Consider the following 19082-nt stretch of genomic DNA (forward strand, 5'->3'; position numbering starts at 1 on the left):
TAAATAGTTTAAAAATTCAAGGCACAGACATGTCTGTGTTCTGGATCTGCCAAGAGACATCCTTGCCATTTCTCTGCCACTTCTAGGTCCATGGGCCCCCGGGCTACTTTTCTGCCCATTTGTTTCCTCAGTTGTAGGAGGAAGATGATGCCTTCTGCCCACCCAAAATCCCAGAACTTTGGCCAAAATAGATCAAGCTGGGAAAGCATTTTGTAAGCTGCAATGACTTGGAGATGTGCGTGTCCTTTCAGCAGTGAAAGGGGATTAAGAGAAGCTGCCGCCGTGGGCCGGAGTCTGACCTGGCATCATCTGGACAATGGCTGGCATTTGTGGGGCTGTGAGTTTCTAAGAAGGAAATTATCTTGGCACCTCAGCAGTATTAAGCAATGGGCAGCTGTCTAGAGCCCCATCTGTAGGGGACACACGCAAAAAAACCCACTGGAAATTTAATGTCACAGGCAATGTTTACCCAAGTGCTTTCAGGGAAAGTTTGATGAAATGGGAAGATCCTTTTTGGATAAGCTGCATGGGATACAGCATAGTCTCCCAGAGTGAGTGCCAAGAGCATAAGATGGTCCCTAAATAGGGTGAAGACAACCATCTGAGGAGCTTTCGGTTTGCTGGATGTATTTGGGGCCAAAGCTGAATGGCTTGGGGAACCCCCTTGCCACGGGATACGTGGGTCTCTCTATCATGAGTCCGGGCTGAGGCTGGAAAGCTGGAAAAGGAGGAAGGTGCAGTGAATATCAGGCATGTGACTATCCTGCTATTAAGTCATTTACCCAGACTGTCCCACCCCAGCCTGAGGTTGACCTGATAGGGGCGCATATATTAGGCAGATGCTGTGGGAACTCCCTGAATGGTTGCCCAGCTCTGGGGTGGACCTGGTCATGCTTAGAGGAAAACAAACCCTGCCAGGAATTCAGGTGGCCCGGGAGGTGGGGGTGCTGGCAGTGAGTGTGTCTCACAAAGGCCACTGCCCTAGAGGCAAAGGCTGGATGGAGGCTGGCCCAGTTCCTTCTGTTCCTAATCCTACAGAATCTCCTTGAAATTTCATGGGCCTCAGGGGTGACCATGGGCTTAGGGGTTGAACGCTCCATGGCAGAAGCTTCACTTGGTAGTGAAAACAGCAACTTCCCCACCACCCAGTGTGAATGAGCCACGGCTCCAGGCCTCCTGCCATTCACATGGTCTAGGCAGATGGTCCAGCTAGTAGCTGTGCATGTGCTGAGCCCCTGCTGTGTGCCAACTACTCTGTTAGGTGGCTCCTCCTGTACCCAGCTTGTAATCCTTCCAATAAGCTTGCAAAGTCACTATTAGAATTCCCATTTTATAGAGGAGGAAGGTGAGGCTGGGGTTAAGGATTTGGCATCTAGGGGGTTGGGGACTCAGACCTGGTCTAGAAGGACCCTCCCTCCCATGCATGTCTTCCAGTTCTAATGTCCACACTGGATGAGATTTCCAGTGTCCTGCTCTGCTTGCTGGGTCCTTGTGGGTTTTCGTTGTGGGTCAGGGAACTTCAAGATTCACAGATGCCAGCTGACTTAGGGTCTGGGGAGCTGGGCTCCCACCCTATTAGGGACCAGCTATAGCTGCTGGGGCCTCCTACTTAGGTGAAGAGGAAGCAAATAGGCAGTTGTTTGTGGGGCCCTGCACAGAAGGTGGAGGCGTGCTCAGGGGAATGGGGTGGGACTCCTTCTCCCTGCACCTTTCCAGCTTTTCTGGGCACTTGGTAGTGGGAACCCCAGGGGCTAGTATTGCTTTTCTTCTGCTTTTTGGGCGTGGGGCTGGGAGGTGTGAAAAGGAAATGCAGGCCCTGGGCAGAGGTCAAGTACAGAGGATCAAAAGACCAATGTGGTATTTGCTTGTCCCGTTTCCTTGCCAAAGGCCACCCCTGAAGCACAAAGCCCGGATCTTCAGAACTTGAGCCCTGCTGTCCTTCTGTAATTCTGGACTGAGACAGGGCAGGGGGCCATAGCCAGATGGATTCTTGCCTCGTTCTAGCCAGGGGAACGGCTGACTTGCTGGGCTGGACCAGGAATATGGCTGGCCCCTCACCCACTTTAGGAATCCTAATCGATTTCTTTTTTACATTGCACCTTGCAACTCCCTTCTCCTGCAGGTGAAAGGGGAAATTGGAAGGTAAAATCTGCGGTGGCAAGGCCTTGAACACTGCTTATCATCTCCAAGTGCAGGGTGGAGAGAGTGACAGATTTATGATGATTAACCTGTGGGTCTGCTGTGTTGGAAAAAAATTAATATCGAGGCCCAAGACACCCCCACCCCCGGTCACTTTCAAATGCTACTTTCTCAAGGCTATGAACTTGATTCTTCCCCTCCAACTCGTTGTGTTTATTTTGAATAGTACTTCTCAGGAACTTTTACATTAAGCTTTCCTAGCTGATGTTGCTTAGTTTGGACTAACGTCAATAATAGGCTTATTTCCCTGGTGTAATAATGGAAAATATGCTTCATTTCATGTGCCGCCTCGGCTAAATTGTGTGGTAACATGGAGCTCTGTATTGGGAAGAATCTGGGGCCAAGACCAGACTCACCAGAAAGTAGTGCTGTGATTGATTAGCAATACCTGTCATGGCCATGGGAGGCAGGAGTGAGGACATCTGTGCCATCCCCTATTTAGGAGATTAATTTCCCCTCCTATCTGTCTAGTCTGTAGCAAACAGACCTTTAACATAAAAAGTCAATGCTCTTCTGCAAGGGTCCAATATGCTGTGCCCAGTAGGGCACCTTATGCACTCCAGAATGGTCTTGCTTTTCACCCTGCTTTCAGTGTGAAAAAAAAAATTTTTTTTGAGACAAAGTCTCACTCTATCGCCAGGCTGGAGTGCAGTGGCACAATCTCGGCTCACTGCACCCTTCTCCTCCCGGGTTCAAACGATTCTCCTGCCTCAGCCTCCTGAGTGGCTGGGACTACAGGCGCCCGCCACTATGCTCAGCTAATTTTTGTATTTTTGGTAGAGACGGGGTTTCACCATGTTGTCTTGATTTCTTGACCTCGTGATCCGCCCTCCTCGGCCTCCCAAAGTGCTGGGATTACAGGCGTGAGCCACTGCACCCTGCTCATAGTTAATTTTCTACAAAATACATACCATCAGCTCCCTGCCACCTACAGCAACACACATAGCCCTTCAACACGTGGACCCAACTTTTCTCCCTGGCCTCATCAGCAATACTCCTGCACGTGCACCTTATAGTCCAGGTGTGTGGAATTTTTCTCATTGTGTTCGGAATTCACAGTGCCCTTTCCTACATTCTTGCAGTCTCATGTGTGTTCCCTTTGCCCGGAACATCTCTTCCTCTCTTCTCATACTTTAAGATCCAGCTGGCCTCTTCCGCTGCGTGCCGGATCCTAACGCAGGGGCAGCGCAAGTTCCAGGCCCCCAAGCCAGCAAAGAGGCAGCGGCGGCCTTTGAAAGGAACCGGGGCTGGAGGAAAGATGGTCGTGTTACAGCTCCCAAGAAGGCGCGCGTCGGTCAGCAGCAAAAGCTTAAGAAGAACCTAGAAGTCGGGATCTGGAAGAAGATCGAACATGCTGTGGTGATGAAAGCCAGCAACAGCCTGCCCGAGAAGCTGGCACTGCTGAAGGCCCCGACCAAGAAGAAAGGGGCGGCTGCTGCCACCTCCTCCAACAAGACACCTTCCTGAGGACGCTGGCCCCAGCACAGGCTAACACCGCAGCCCCCGCCTCCACGATGGGATCTTGCAGGTGATCCCACAGGCTGCACTGTCAGGAAGAAGACCCTGTGCCCCAGCACTGGGTCTCACCTAGAACTTCATTGGGAGCCTGGCCCTTGGGCAGCAGATCCTAGGGTGCTGAGAACCCAGTAATGGCCAGGAAGATACAGTCACCAACCTCATCTGCCCCTGTCCCCCTTCCCAGGTCCTACCTTCACAGGTTCAACCCAGAGCAATAAACCTGGCTTTGTCATTAAAAAAAAAAAATCCAGCTAACATGTCAGTTCCTCCGTGAAGTCCTTCCTCTCTGATCCCTCCAGACAGATTAGTCCTTCCCTCCATCATCTGTATTCCCACAGCATTCTGTTCATTTCTCTATCATAGCACAGGGACATATAGACAGACAACTAAAGACGCAGCAAGCTGTTTCCCATTAGACTGGCAGCCCCTGGAGGGCAGAGACCACCACGGGATGCCGCGGTGTAGCACTGCCCCTGGCTCCCAGAAGACGCTTGGTGAAGGGTGACTGAAGCAATCAACGTGAGGATGAATGAACTCCAGGATGTGTTGTAAAGCGACTTGAATTTTGATTCCCATTTGTTCGAGCCTGCCAAGGCTTAAATCGCGTTTGTTGGAATGCGAGGAAAGGAGGAAGAGTGGTGATTAAACGTACTTGATAAAACTTCTCTATTTTGTGTTTGGAATAAAAATGGGAAGCTTGAGATAAAACGGTGCTTGTTTCAGTGCTGAGCAGGCTTCTCCAAGCAGGGCCTCGTGTCTAATCCTCTCCTAGAAGTGGGGAGGGTGGCGCCAGGCTGGGCACTGTCATGGGGGGCAGTATAAGGGGTGGCAGTGGGATGGAGGTGGGAGATACTCTTTCCCCGGTGGGAGGGCATGGACGGTTCCACAGAGGGGCAGCCAGAGCCCAACATGCAAGGGTGGGAGTTTGTCGGGTGGGGCAGCTGTTCCAGGCAGGGAACAGCGTGCGCAGGGCATGAACCATGTGCATTAACTTCCACCACACGCCGGGCGCCGTGCTGAGCAGGGGGAGCGTACCCTGCTTCTTTCTCATCCAGATCCCCAGCTCCACCAAGCTGCATCCCAAAATGTTGTGTTCACTGGTCTGTTGATTTTACTTTTCTTGGGTGGCTAGTAGACATAATTTGTGTATCTGTGTGGAATAGGGCATCTCTTGGAGGTGACTGGTGTTGTAGGCTTCCCTACAGAGTTGGCTGTGACCCTGTCATCATTCTCACACTTGGTGATATGGCTTGGCTCTATGTCCTCACCCAAATCTCATCTTGAATTGTAATCCCCATGAGTCTAGGGAGGGACCCGGTGGGAGGCGATTGGATCATGGCGGCAGTTCCCCCATGCTGTTCACGTGATAGTTAGGAAGTTCTCATGAGATCTGATGGTTTCATAAGGGGCAGTTTCCCCTGCACACTCTTCCTCTCCTGCCGCCTGCGCGCTGTCTCCCTCCTGCCACCTTGTGAAGAAGGTGCTTGCTTCCCCTTCACCTTCTGCCATGATTGTGTTTCCTGAGCCATGTAGAACTGTGAGTCGATTAAACCTCCTTTGTTTATGAATTACCCAGTCTCAGGTATGTCTTTATAGCAGTGTGAAAATGGACTAATACACTCAGCTTCTCTGGCTAACGGGAGGCAGGGAGGGAGGGTGACACTTGCAGAGCCGCCATTGCAGCCCACCATCCCTCCCGTCTCATGACCAGAAAGGGCAGAACGTGAGAAGCAGAGCCGGGATTTGAAGGGAGTCTGTGGGACCCCTGGGGCTGAGCATGTGTAGCAAGCAGAAAGAGTTTGGGCCACTCTGAGTGTCCCCAGACCCTTCCACCATCTCTTCCCACAGAACTGGGCTGGTGATGCTGCCTCACAGGGCTGAGGAAGGTCAGCGCATTCAATCTGGTCCCACAGAGTCTCCCCCAGGGGGCAGGAAGGATTTCACTTGGGGCTCTGCCATGGTCATTCTCTGCTGACCCTGACCAAGGCCACGTGGGGTGGCTGGAACCACGCCCTGGAGATTACCTGTCCTCCATGTGCTCAGATCTCAGTAGAGAAACAAGATTAATACTGACAGGCAAATAATACAGTTTGGATACAATCTGAAGCTATTTGTGACACAGGCACGTCCTCAGAAAGTTGTGCAAAATGAGTTTGCCATCAATAGTATATGGCCTGACTAAAAGGTCTCCCATGCCCCCTTCTCCCTAACTTACACCTCAAAGCAGTGCTGCCCAATAGAAATGCAGTGGGAGCCGCATATGTGATTGTAAAATTTCTGGTAGCCACATTAAAAAAACTAAGAAGAGACAGGTGAAGCTAATTTTAGTAAAACATTGTTATGTAATCCAATCTATTTGGGATGTTATTTCAACATGCAAGCAATATAAAAATTATTAATGGGCTATTTTACATTTTTTAAAAATACTAAGTCTGAACTGTGGTGTATTTTGTGCTTACAGCGCATCCCAGTTCAAACTAGCCACATTCAAGGGCTCAATAGTGGCATGTCCTTAGTGGCTATTGCATTGGGCAGCAAAGCCTCAAAGACTTAAGCAAGTTATTTAGCCTGTCTGTGCCTCAGTTTCCTCATCTGATGGATGGAGATAATAAGAGTGCTTAGAGATAATACATACATAGGTTTTAGCACAGCCCCAGGCTCAGGAAAACCTTTGGTAAATGCTCATTCATTTTATTGCTAGTGTTGAAGGCAGGATTGGGGGGTGTGCAGTTCTCCCACTTTGGGTTTGGCTTTGGGAAGCAACTTTCCTTCAAATTGGATCCTGTGTCCACCTCGGTATTAGCTCTTACTGCCCTTTAGTCTACTGGTCCTTTCCTTCTGGCTCGCTAGGACTCCCAATACCTCCCTGGGCAATGAGCTGCCGGGCTATTATACTGGTGGGTGGAGGGGTAGCTGTTTTCCAAAGGAGAGGACCACACCTCTGATTTCCTAGGGGACTACTTCGTCAGCTTGGTTTGTATCATGGGTATCTGGTTTATTAAATCCACGTGGCAGCTCATGACTCCTTTTACCATGCTCAGGAGAAAGGCCAAAAGCCTGGGGCAGGGTGACCTGTATGGCATTTTGCCATTTGGCCAGTTTCTGTCACGTGCAAATATGACAGTCCTCACTGGGCGCTCCAGAAGTGGTGTTGTCCAGAGCAGAGGGACCCAGCCTTGCTTCTTGACCCTGGACTGCGCTTAGTGCCTGCCAGTCAGAAAGCCTTCAGTGATTAGGGTTGAAGATCAATGTTTCCTCAGCCCTTGGTGGGATCCATCAGCTCCCTGGAGAAAACAAGTTGCCTGTCACAGCCAAGTAAGGGGTCAGGGCTTGGTGTGGATGTCAGCCCTGGTCCTGGGCCCCCCACAGTGGGCTGCTGGGCCTAATGGGGTCTCCCTGAGTGGCCTGCTCCTTGCCTCACTTCCTTGCCTTGTCATCTTCCTTTCATCGTTTCATGGATTCCACAATTCCTCCCTTTCTTCATTCATTTAACTAATATTTATTGAATACCAACTGTTCGCTTGGCACATGGTATACAATGGTAAACCCTGGATCCATGAGCTCACTGTCTAAGAGAGTAAGACACTAATCAAACATTCACACAAACAAGTGTGCCACTATGACTGCAGCCAGCGCCTGGGTGTGAGGGAGGGCCAGCTGGCTTGCTTGGTTTGGTGTGTGGTTGGGGTGTTGGCATTGTCTTTAAAGCTTTCCAGGTGATTCTAAGGTGCAAGCAGGGCTACGGCCCGCCATTAGGGGCAGGGGCACGGGTGGGGGGGTGGAGGGAGAGCATGTGGTGGGGGTGGGGTTTGGGCGGGAAGGAGTGCTTTCAATTCTATACCTGGGTACTCTGTGCAGCCCAGGTACAAAATCCAAAGCACTCCCTCCCACCCCTCTCTTCCTATCTGTGTGACTGTATGTGGGACATTTTGATACAGCCCCATCAAAATGCAAAATTGCTGTTTTTTATTTATTTTTTATTTTTTAGAGATAAGGTCTAGCTCTGTCACCCAGGCTGGAGTTCAGTGGCGTGGTCATAGCTCACTCCTGGGTTCAAGTGATCATCCCACCTCAGCTTTCCAAGTAGCTAGGACTGCAGGCAGGCCATCATGTCTCGCTAGTTTTTTTTTAAGCTTTATTTTCGTAGAGATGGGGTCTCACTATGTTGCCCAGGCTGGTCTTGAATTCCCAGCCTCAAGTGATCCTTCCACCTGAGCCTCCCAAAGTGTTGAGACTATAGGCCTGAGCCACTGCACCTGCCCCTCCTTGTAATTTCCAAGTAACAGACCCATCAGTTATTTTTGACCTTCAGTTTTTTTTTTTTTTTTTTTTTAACTTAAATGGTACCTGAGCCTCACTCCAGGATTTGGGATAGGAGGAGGCTGAGGAAGTGGGGAAGGATATTTGTTTTCACACAGTACTTGGTAAATCATGAAGAAAGTTGAAAACATAATATTACAATTTTTAAATTTATTTTCTTGAATAGGTAATACATTCATGTGGTTACACAAAAAGGTTTAGAGTGAAAAATCTCCCTCCCAGTTTTATTTCTGTGCAATTACCACCCCCTATCCTTAACAGGCAAGCACTTTTATTTTTTGTTTTATAAGTTTTACTTTAAAAATCCTTTCCACCTCCCAGTTTTTTATACTAGAAGCAGTATAATGTAAACACTGGTCTGCCCCTAAACAATATATCTCTTGGAGCTCTTTCTACGTCAGCACATAAAGAGCTTCCTCATTCTTACTTTTTTTTGCCAAACAGCTGCGCAGTACTCTGTTGGATGGATGTACTGTAACATCATAATTTATTCAACCAGTCCCTACTGATGAATGTTTGTTTGTTTCCCATCTTCTTCTGCTATAATACATTACGCTGTAGTGAATAACCTTATAAATATGTCACTTCACATGTTTGCAAGTCTATCTGGGATAAGTTCTCAGAAGTGGGATTATTGTGGGTAAAGGGTATAAGCATTGCAATTTTGATAGATTTTACCAAATTGCCCTCTGTGGGGGTTCTTCCACCAGTAACACGTGAGGGAGCTTGTTTCTCCGCAGCCTCTCCAACAGAGTGAGTTCTTAAACTTTTGGCTCTTGGCCAACTTTGCTAGACAAATAGTATTATCTCAGTGTAGTTTTCATTTGTGCTTTTATTATGAATAAGGTTCAGCATCTTTTCATAGATTTAAGGGTCATTTATACATTTGTTTTCTTTTTTTTCACGTTTAAGTTCAGGGGTATATGTGCAGGTTTGTTATATGGGTAAACCCGTGTCATGGGGGTTTGTGGTACCATAAATTTGTTTTCTATGAACTGTCTACTCACATCCATTTGTGTGATTGTCCTTTTCGTAGCAATTTGTAAGAGCTTGTACATTTTAGAAAGATTAGCCCTCAATTTGTGATATGGCTTATAAATATGTCCGCTTATATTTTTCTTGCTTGTTGTTATTTTTTTTGAGAGACACGGTCTCACTCTGTCACCCAGGCTGGATTGAGGTGGCACAATCACAGCTTGCTGAAACCTCAACCTCCTGGGCTCGAGCTATCCTCCCACCTCATCCAATCCCATCCCTCAACCATTCCTAGCTGGGACCATAGGTGTGTGCCACCATGCTTGGCTAAGTTTTAACTTTTTTGTAGAGACAGAGCCTTGCTATGTTGCCCAGGTTGGTCTCGACCTGCCGGCCTCAAGCAAACCTCCTGCCTAGGTCTCCCAAAGGGCTGGGATTACAGGCATGAGACTGCACGTGGCCTGCTTGTTATTATTTTTTTCCATACAGAAGTTTTAATTTTTATTAATCAAATGGATCAGTGTTTTATGAGTTCTGGAATTTGAGTGTTGGCTAGAGATGTTACCCATGGCTTTATAGGAATTCTGCTGCTTTCATCCAGGCATTTTGTAGTTTCATAGTTTTTAGTTTTAAGTCTTTGATCCCTTTGACATTTATCCTGAAATGTAGTGTGGGGTATGGTTCTGACTTTATTTTTCTCCAGATGGCCACCTAGTTGGTCCCATACTATTTATTGATTCAACTATATTTTCCTCACTGATCTGAGATGTCACCCTTATCACATCTCAGTTCCACACATAGCGGGGTCTATTTCTTACATTTTTATTCTGTTTTATTGGAATATTTGTCTGAGCATATGCCAGTGACACTCTTATTACTGGGAACAGATAGCACGCTCTTTTTCATAGCTCTTCTTTTCCCATTTCTGTGGATATATTGGTTTACTTTTCTACACGAACTTTAAAATCAGCTTGTCTGCTCCTGTAACACCACCCTCCACCCCTAATTGTGTTAGTATTTTACAGACCAGTGGTTAGGAATGTAGATGCTGGAATGAGACTGCCCGCATTCAAATCCCAATTGCCATTTTCTCTGTGAGTGGGCAAATTTCTTAGTTTTTTAAAACTTCAATTTCTCTGTTGAATATTCCACACAGTATCCTGTTACGACAGTATTCACAGAAGGAACCCAGCTAACACTGATTTCATTCACTAGGTGCCAGGTACAATACACTTATTGCTGATGTTATGATTCTGATAATCATTATTGAAGTGTCTCCATGACAAAGTGTCCCCATACCAAAACAGCCATATCTCAATGTCATGTGTCACTGGAGGGTGGCAGAAGGAAGGGCTCTGGTAGCTTAGCTTGTCTATGACCATGAGATTGGGTGTGGAGGGCCTTCATGGCCTCTTGTCTCCAGTGGGAGAGCCTCATGTGTCCTGAGATTTAATACACATTGCAACCTCTGGGGGCTGGGAGTGTTGTCTGGACACACTGTGCCCTTCTAAATCTCAAAACACAACCCCCATCTTTCCTCCTCCCTCCACTTCTCAGCACCTTTCCTCATCATAGATACGTTCTTAGATTAAAGAAGAGAGAGGCCTGAATAATAACAATAATGATGATAATAACAACATTTGCTGGTATTTCGTGTCTCTTATCCTCCCAACAACTTGGAAGGAGTAGCTGGGAAGGAATCTAAATCATGGTGACCATTCAACAATTGTCAGGATTTTTGGTTTTGATGCATAGCTTCCAATAAACCCTGTTGGGCTGGAGCTTGGCATCTTCCTCTTGCTACCTGGAGATGTGCAGCAGTGAGAGTCAGTCTCAGGCCAGATTCCACCATGTGAAGAATGAGAGGTAAGTGTCCACCAAAGCATCACCCCCATGCCTGTGAGTGTGGAGGGTCCTTGGCATTTGGACAAGTACTGTGTGTAAGAACACTCCAGAGGAAGTGTTTTGGTGGCAGAACCTGCCATCCTTCTAGGAACACCAGGTGGCAGACCCCTCCATCACGTAGGGGTTGGGGCACACAGAACCAAAGGGAATTCTAGTCCCAGAGCTGTGCTGGGCCTCTCGGTTTCTGCATGCTTAAACCCTGTTTATGCAAAGGCCAGAATGCTGGACAGTCTTTCTAAGCAGCCCCGATTCTTGACCCCTGTTATTTACCCGTGACAGGTGTGTCTGACCTACATGAGGTTAGGCTATAAGCCCTATGGTGTGAATTTAGATAAAGATAGTTGAAGTCCTTTTTAGCACCTTCTAGAGTATGGGCTCCTGATAGGGAATCTCAACTGTTTACTAATTGCCTTAGGGTGAAGATGAAAGTAAATTTATACACATGTCTACATTTCCTTCACATTGTTTATACTTGAGTGTTTTAAAGTAATTAATAGATGAGATAATAGGGTCTTAATTCAACTCTGACTTTACACATGGGGAAACTAAGGCTGAAGAAGGCAAGTAACTTGCCCAAGGTTACATGGCCACTAAGTGGGGTTCTGGAATTGAAACCTAGGTCTCTGCTGCCCAAAGCCTAGGCCTCTGCCCTGACCAACTTTCCCTGAGCAAGACTTAGAGCTCTCACAGTCCTAATCCAAAGTCCCTCAGTAATGTCTGATGTAAGGTCTCTGACTTAGGGTGGCTTCAGACCCTTGGTTGTGGGTCCCTGAAAGCTGGTCCCTGAGGGACTGAAGGAACTGGGGGGTAGGAGCCCAGGCCCAGATTCAGGCCCTGGAGTCAGGCCTTCTATGTCCAGCTGTCTGATCTGAGGCAGGTTACTGCATGTCCTGAGCCTTAGGTTTCCATTCTGAAGAGTGAGAAGGATGATTCCTGCATGAAACAGTGTGTATCAAGATTTAATTCAGTGCCCAGTACATATTAGTTGTCCCCAAACTGTTGCTGTCATCAGAAGGAATAGAGAACTCAACACAAACAGGTTTAATCACATGAAAGGTGGTGTTTGGTTCATGCAACTGGAAAGTCCAGAGGTGGGTGGGTTGCAGGATTCGTTGGTCCAGGGCCTCAATGATGTCACCAGAGACCCAGTCCTTTCCATCCCTCTATTCTTGTCTACAGTGACTGCCAGTAGGCCCATGCTTCGTGGCTGAACTCATAGAGCGAGCCAGGGCCTGGTGATTCCTCTGAGTAGACAGGCTTCAGTCACAGGCTGTCTTTGGGACCAATGACCCTGGCCAGGAGATGGAATATGCTGGTTGGTGTGAGCCAGTGGGGCCTACCCCTTGAACTGGAGGCTTCACTTCCTCCAGAGCACATGAGTGTGTGTGTGTACATGGAAAGCAGGTGGCTGTTCCAGGGCCAACCAGGGTTCAGTTAGGAAGAGGAAAAGAGGGCTGGGAGATGAGTGGGCAGCTAACAAATACTATGGTTTTTCTTATCCTTTCCCTCTTCTTCAGAAAGTACAAGGAAGATTCCTCCTATGACCCCATCCCTACCCTGTGGCGAACCAGTTTCTTCTCTGCTGCACAGACAGCCAGGGGCCACGGCTGTCTTTTGTTGCTCGCATCTGTTTGACACCTCCAATCTGTCCAAATGGGGTCCTCCAGGAGGTTTCTCCAAGAAGTCTTCTGGAGACCTCCAGCCCTCAGGGAGCCGTCCTCCTCTGAGGACCTCGGCCTCACAAGTTGGCGCTCAGGGACACTTTGTCCCACCATGCTTTCCTACCCCATGGTGACTGACTCCTCCCAGATGATTGGACACTTAGCAGCCATCATCCTGACCACGCCCCTGATCCCACTCTTGGCCCTTTGCCCAGCAGGCGTCACCCCAGCCTTGGGCTGAGCTGCTCCTCACACTAGCGCAGGGCTGGACACTGGCCTTGCTGCCTAAATCCTCCTGCCCTTTTCCCCCTTAGGGCCTTCACACTTGCTGCGTCTTCTGCCTGAAAAGTTCTTCCCAGCGCTGGAGCTTTCATTTCCATTAGAGCCTAGTGCACATGTCACTTCTTGGTGAGGCCCCTCACCACCAAAGAAAGCCATACTTCCTGTGATTCTTTATCTCAGCGCTTATGTTTCCTTCAGGCACTTTCCACAGTGTGCAGTTGCTTCATGTGTATGAACGCTGTACCACAGAGGCTGGAGCCATGGCTGCCACATTCACTCTTTTATCCCCAGAGCCCACAGCAGATGAGACAATCAACTTTCATTGAATGGACTACTGAGGGTAAGTGTTAGTAAGCCTGAAATCCAGCATGCGCTTGGGGTATCCCTGTGACAACCGCTACCCTTTATCCTCCCTCCTTGTCTCTGCCCATTGGTCTATTGTGGTTTCTGTTTGGGTCCCCGTGAACATCCCTGTTCCAGCTGGGCCTGGAGCCACCCTCTGAGTCACAGCCTGCCTGGCGGGGGTTCCAAGTTCCCAGCTAGCTGTGCTGGTCTCTGCACTCCCCCAGGAAGTGGCCTCAGCTCCTGCATCTCGAGCTTGTCAGCACCCTGAGAGCATCAGGTTCTATGCGTGTGATGGGGACAGGGTGCTTCCCCCCATTCATTGCTTCCACACCAATCTCACCTGGGAGGCCAGCCTGGTGTCTTCATCTGTTTATCTCTCTTCCTCCTTGAAACTGCATGACCCCCAGCAGCCCTCCAAGCAGAGGTCTTACACTAGCGCAGCTAAACTCTCCCTTTCTTCCTCTCTTCTCTCCTTCAAGGGCCTTGTCCTTGCTTCGTCATCCCCACTTCCCCTCCATGTCAGAGCCAGGGATAGTAACAGCCACAGCCCTCGTGAGCCCTCTCTGTGCACCAGGTGTGCTGCAGGCATATCCATGAACAAGCCCAGGTGAGTGCTCTTCTCCCCATCTCACAGATGAGGAAACTGAGGCATGCATGGGTTGGGAAGTGAGCTGTATTTGTTGGCCAGGACTTCTTTTGACTGGTGACTACATGGTCCAGGCTGGTTCATCAAAGGGTGCTCTTGTGAGTGGCCTGCCACCAGTGGGGACCAACGGGGTTCCCCTAGTGCTGCCAATGAGAGCGGTGGATGCCTCCATGTGGAGTCCCATCAGTAGCCCAATATTCCTGACCTCTCTTCTCCCAAGGGGATAGGTAGGATGAATGATTTCGCCGATAGGTGAATTTGGGAGAAGAAACAGATCTCGGGAACCCTCACCTTTTTCTCCTGCCTGCAGGGTGCGTGGGTTGCTACTGTTCTTGGTCACGGAGTGAGCCAGGGGAGTGGGGAGTGGCAGCCTCCCTCCCCTGCCCGAGCTGCCGTGGAGCAGGACTGGGAGGGTTCAGGGCTGCGGGAAAAGAGTAGATGATTTGTCTAGTTCTGGGGTTCGACATCAGAAGGCCCAGGTGCTTGCAGCTCTCAGCCCTATTCCCCCAAATCAGCTTTCTCAGCTGCTAAGGTGATATTTCGGTCTCTTCTCCTCTTCATTTCTCTCTCTTCACCATTTTTAGGACCTAGCAGGCAAGAGAAGGCCATTTACTGGGCCCCCTTCAGCCCTAACCCACAGCAATGAGGAGGTGCTGGGGGGTCAGTGGGGCTCTCTACCCCTCCCAGGCCACCTCAGGGGTGCCTGGGTGCCATCTCAGAAGGCTCTCTGGGTGACAAACCATTTTGGAGGGTAGTGTGCTGCCAGGCGAGAGAAATGAGGGGTTTGGGGTAGGGTTCCAGATAAAACACATGGTGTCTGCTTAAAATAGAATTTCAGATAAACAATGGGTAACGTTTTTAGTATAAGTATGCCTCAAGTATAGCACAAAACATAATATATTAGAAAAATTACTCATTATTTACCCAAAATTTGAATCTAACTGGGCACCCAGCATTTTCATTTGCTAACCCTAGTTTTGTTTGGCAACCCTAGTTTGGATAGGCTCTGGATGTTTTTCAAGCATGACATAGGGAGAGGAGAGGAGATGGGGTCCCTATATCTCTCAGAAGGCCTGCAGCTATCAGTAAGAAAACCCTGAGTCCAGGGGCATAGTCAGTGAGGAAATTTACCGTCGCTCATAGCAAGGAGTCCAGGGCCAGGCAGGTTTCCCCCTCAGGCTCCGGAGCTCCAGCTCTACCCACCCCGAGGCTCTCTCAGCTCTGTCCCTGGGATGTCCACCCCCAGGGTGCAGCATCCAGATGTGGGTGTGATGGCCCAGGCCCCCTGCAAGGAGCCCTGTCCCTGAATCCCTCCGGCAGGCTTGTGTAGAGAGGAGAGTGGGTCCCTGAACGATCTGGGGTCTCCAGCTCTGAAGGAGGGAGGAGGTTTAGATGACGCCTGCCTTTCGCCTCGGGTGGGCTTTGGTGGAGGTGGTGAGCTCTAAGATCACCCTCTACTCCATGGAAGCTTCCAGGACACACCAGCACCTGCAGGTGCGTGTCTTCCTTTCCCAGTCAGTGTTTCTCTGAGCATCCTGATTCAGATTCCAGGCACTGAAAGACCCTCCACAAATGTTTCACTGCTTCAGGTGCTCATGCCTTCCACCCCACCAGGATTGACCCATGTTCCCCTGTCTCCATCCTCTGCCGAGAGCACATCTCCTCCACCGGTCTGTAAGTTCCTCTCTGAGGAACGTGCCCTGTATCCCCATGCAAGCATTTCCAGGAGACCTACAAATCTGCATTGTTACAGAATCTGTGAGAGGTCCCTGTGGACCTGCCCAACCGCCCCAGGTGACAGTTGTTGGCACTGCCATCTCCCTCCCTCCCTCTGCACACCAAGCACTGGTTCTCCCCTGTTCCTAGCACACAGCCTGGCACACGACAGATGTCCAACTGTTAACTGAGTTGTCCCGAATAAGCCTAGTGGCAGGAGCCCGGGCTGGCTGGGGATTGGGGGTCCAAGGCCACAGCCACCCTCAAGTCTGTCCCAATCCATAGGTCAGACAGTGGGTGGTGGTGGCCCTTTAATCGAGGGCAGTGGAGCGTCAGGCCGAGGCCAGAACTTTCAGGCTAAAGCTGCTTGAGCCTGACAGAGCTGGGAGCAAGGCCTGCTGGGGAGGTGCCTGGAAGGAGCTGTGATTTGAAGCAGCTCCCTTGGCATAAGCTCTGGGCTTCTGCAACCCTGCAGAGCTCCTGTCTCTAAGCCCTGGGTAGGGCTTAGAGGGTGAGGCCCCAGCTTCATGACCTTGGCTCCTGCTGACAAGGGTGAGGAGGTGAGGGAGGCAACTGCCTCCCCGCCGGTATCTGCTTTAGTTCAGACCCGGGAGCCATGAGTATTCTCCAGCATGATTCAGTCTGATGAACACTTGCTTAGAGCCTCCTCTGTGGTAGGGCAGGGTATCTCTCTCACGGGGTGTAACGCCCACATTTCTGCAGTACCAAATGCCAAGAATCAGGTTAAATATTTTATGTATCTTTATCTCTTTTAACCTCATGACATCCCTGTGAGGTAGGTATTATTCTTATTCTTGTTCTCATTTTTCAGATGAAGAAACTGAGGTTCCAAGAGGTTCGATGACCTCACAAGTACATGGGCAATGCACAGCAGTGTGGAGGCCCCAGAGAGGGGAGGAGAGTGGGGCTGCTTCTGGGGGCCACTGCTACTGCTGAGACATGGGGAGGAGGCCTAAGGGCAACCCCGAGGCCAAGGAGCAGATGGCCTGCATAGCAGTGATTGTCAGATGGGATAGTGTGACTGTCTGACTGACCTGGCAACATGGTAGTCCTGGTCTGGGGGTCTGGGGAAAGGACAGGCCAGTGTTTTCATGGGGGCAGGCTGTTTGGACATTGCCGCTTCCCTGGCCAGCATATGCATTGATTCTTTTTCCCATTTGGCTCCCACAGGGCCTGGTAATGGAATTGAAGAAATCTGAATGAATTATCTGATGCATCATGACTAAGCTTGGAATGTGCCAACTGTCCCCCAGGAGTGGCCCTTGGACAGCAGAGCTGGAGTGCCGGGACTCTGCGTGCAGGAAGGAGGCAGTGCTCCGGGAGAGCCATTGACAGAGCTACTCTGGAGTTCCGGAAGTGCTTGGAGGGTGTGGGCAGTTGTCACATGAATCTGGCAGCAGCCTGTTGGCTTTCTGGTGAAGGGGTGGTGGCACAGTCTGCTGCCGTGCCTCTAGTGGTAGGTGAACAACTCAGTCCACACAACCTTCTTCATTTCTGGTCAGCTTTGGATACTCCCAAGCTTTGTCACTGATCTCATTTTGACTTACCAGGAAGCTCCACATCTTGGTCTCTGTTAATTTGATGGAGGCTTGCAGGATAACTCTCACTTTATTTCCATGAACACTCCATTTCAAGTATGTTCAGGAAGCCTCTCATCACCTCTTTTGGGCCTCCACTTCCCTCCCACCTCCTTCCTACATCTGTTCCTCTCTAGAGTGAATGGTTTCAATTTTATCAACGTTTCTTCCTGTGGCTGTATGTTTAGGTCCTTTCCCCATGCTGATCACCAAATATAAGATTTATTTATATCCTACCTAACATGTACTCTTTAAAAATCAGGTGCCCATAATAATGATAGTAGCTAAGAGCTTTTATTGAGCTCAAACTATCAATGTACTTCATGTTCATATTCTCTTTTAATCTCACAATCACCTTTTGAAGTCGATATTGTTACCTCCCACTTTATCAATGAGGACACTGAGATTTTGGAAGGTTAAGTACCTCCCTTGCTCAAAGTTACATAGCAAATGAAGAGTAGAGCTGGGATGAGACCTAGGAATTTAGGCTCCGAGGCCCTCCACCCTGCTACTCAAAGTATGGCCCAGAGACCAGCGGCACAGGCAGCCACCGGGGCCTTTTGAGAACTGCTGACTCTCACACCCACATCCAGACCTCCTGGATCAGGAGGCTGGTGGTTCATATACATGCTTAAGTTGGAGCAGCTCTGGGTCCAGTCTCCTTGGAAGGAAATGGGCACCTTTACTTCCATTGGTGCTGTCTTGGAGCATGTTAGATTTTGGTGTCACAGCCCCTTCTCTATACCCTTAGTTGGTGCTGTCCTCAGGCTCGTCTTTGTCCTGCACAGGCCCTTCCTGCAGGAGACACATTTTGTCAGAATGATAGTATGATGGTTAATTTTATGAGTCAACTTGGCTAGGCCGTGGTACCCAGACATTTGATTAAACATTATTATAGATATTTCTATGATGGTATTTTTTAGATGAGATTAACATTTAAATCAGTGGACTGAGTAAAACTGATTACCATCCATAACATGGGTGGGCCTCCTCCAATCAGTTGAAAGTCTTAATAGAAAAAAAAAAAAAAAAAAAACTGACTTCCCCCTTAATAGAAAAAGACTGAAGAAGAAGGATTTCTGCCAGAAAACTGCATGTAGACTTGAACTACAACTCTTCCCTGGATCTCCAACCTGCCAGCCTACCACATTCATGTAAGCCAATTATTTAAGATAAATCTTTTTCCCCTCTCTCTCTATTAATATCTCTCTCTCTCTCTCTCTCTCTCTCCTGTTTCTTCTTTTTCTCTGGAGAACCCTAACACACCTTCTCTTTTCTGGAGTCAGAATTCACAGTTTTAAGTAGACTTGGCTCTAGGGGTCAGAGGAGATGGATGAATACAGAGGGAAGCCTGGCTGATGTTTTACCGAGGGACAACCCTTATTTCTCTGAAGAAATAGATAGTGTTCCTCATCCTATAACTCTCACTGGGCTCTGTTCTGCAGAGATGGACAGCAGTGTGCACCTGGGCTCTGATCTGGGTTATGCAGTCACATCTCACATGTTTATACCCATGCCTGCTGCTCCCATGGCTCTGGATCCTCCTGGTATGTATCTCGCTGGTGACCAGGCTTAAGGGTACCTCTCCTTCAACTCTGCTGCTTGGCCCAGGGCAACTCTGAGGTCATAGCAATGTCCCAATCAGACTGGTTAGGAGGAAGAGGGGTTGGGGCAGAGTGAGGCAAGGGAGGCTTTCAGCAATTCAACTATCATGTGTCAGGTTTTGCTGTTTTGTGGTTTTATTTCTAATTTTCTTATCCTACTTGAAAAAAACAGGGTCAAACACTGAGCTTCTTGGTTCTGTAAGTCAATAGTTTTCACCAAATTTGGATTTTTTTTCTATTAATGTCTCCAAAGATTTTCATGGAGAAATTCCGATTCTCTTTTCTTCTAGCATTCAAATTATAGACATACAAA

At 48.9% G+C, this 19082-nt stretch overlaps 1 long non-coding RNA gene and 1 pseudogene across 1 annotated transcript; both read left to right on the forward strand.

Annotated features, from left to right (window-relative positions):
* Nucleotides 1-222: 222 nt before the first annotated feature.
* LOC100432924 (leydig cell tumor 10 kDa protein homolog) lies at nucleotides 223-4265 on the forward strand (annotated as a pseudogene).
* An 8461-nt stretch (nucleotides 4266-12726) lies between these two features.
* Nucleotides 12727-18181, forward strand: LOC129048351 (uncharacterized). The gene is made up of 3 exons (XR_008510623.2): nucleotides 12727-13200; nucleotides 13685-13812; nucleotides 16759-18181. It is a non-coding gene; the product is annotated as an uncharacterized LOC129048351 (long non-coding RNA).
* Nucleotides 18182-19082: the final 901 nt, after the last annotated feature.

Source organism: Pongo abelii, chromosome 8, assembly GCF_028885655.2.
Source record: "Pongo abelii isolate AG06213 chromosome 8, NHGRI_mPonAbe1-v2.0_pri, whole genome shotgun sequence".
NCBI classification, from domain to species: domain Eukaryota; kingdom Metazoa; phylum Chordata; class Mammalia; order Primates; family Hominidae; genus Pongo; species Pongo abelii.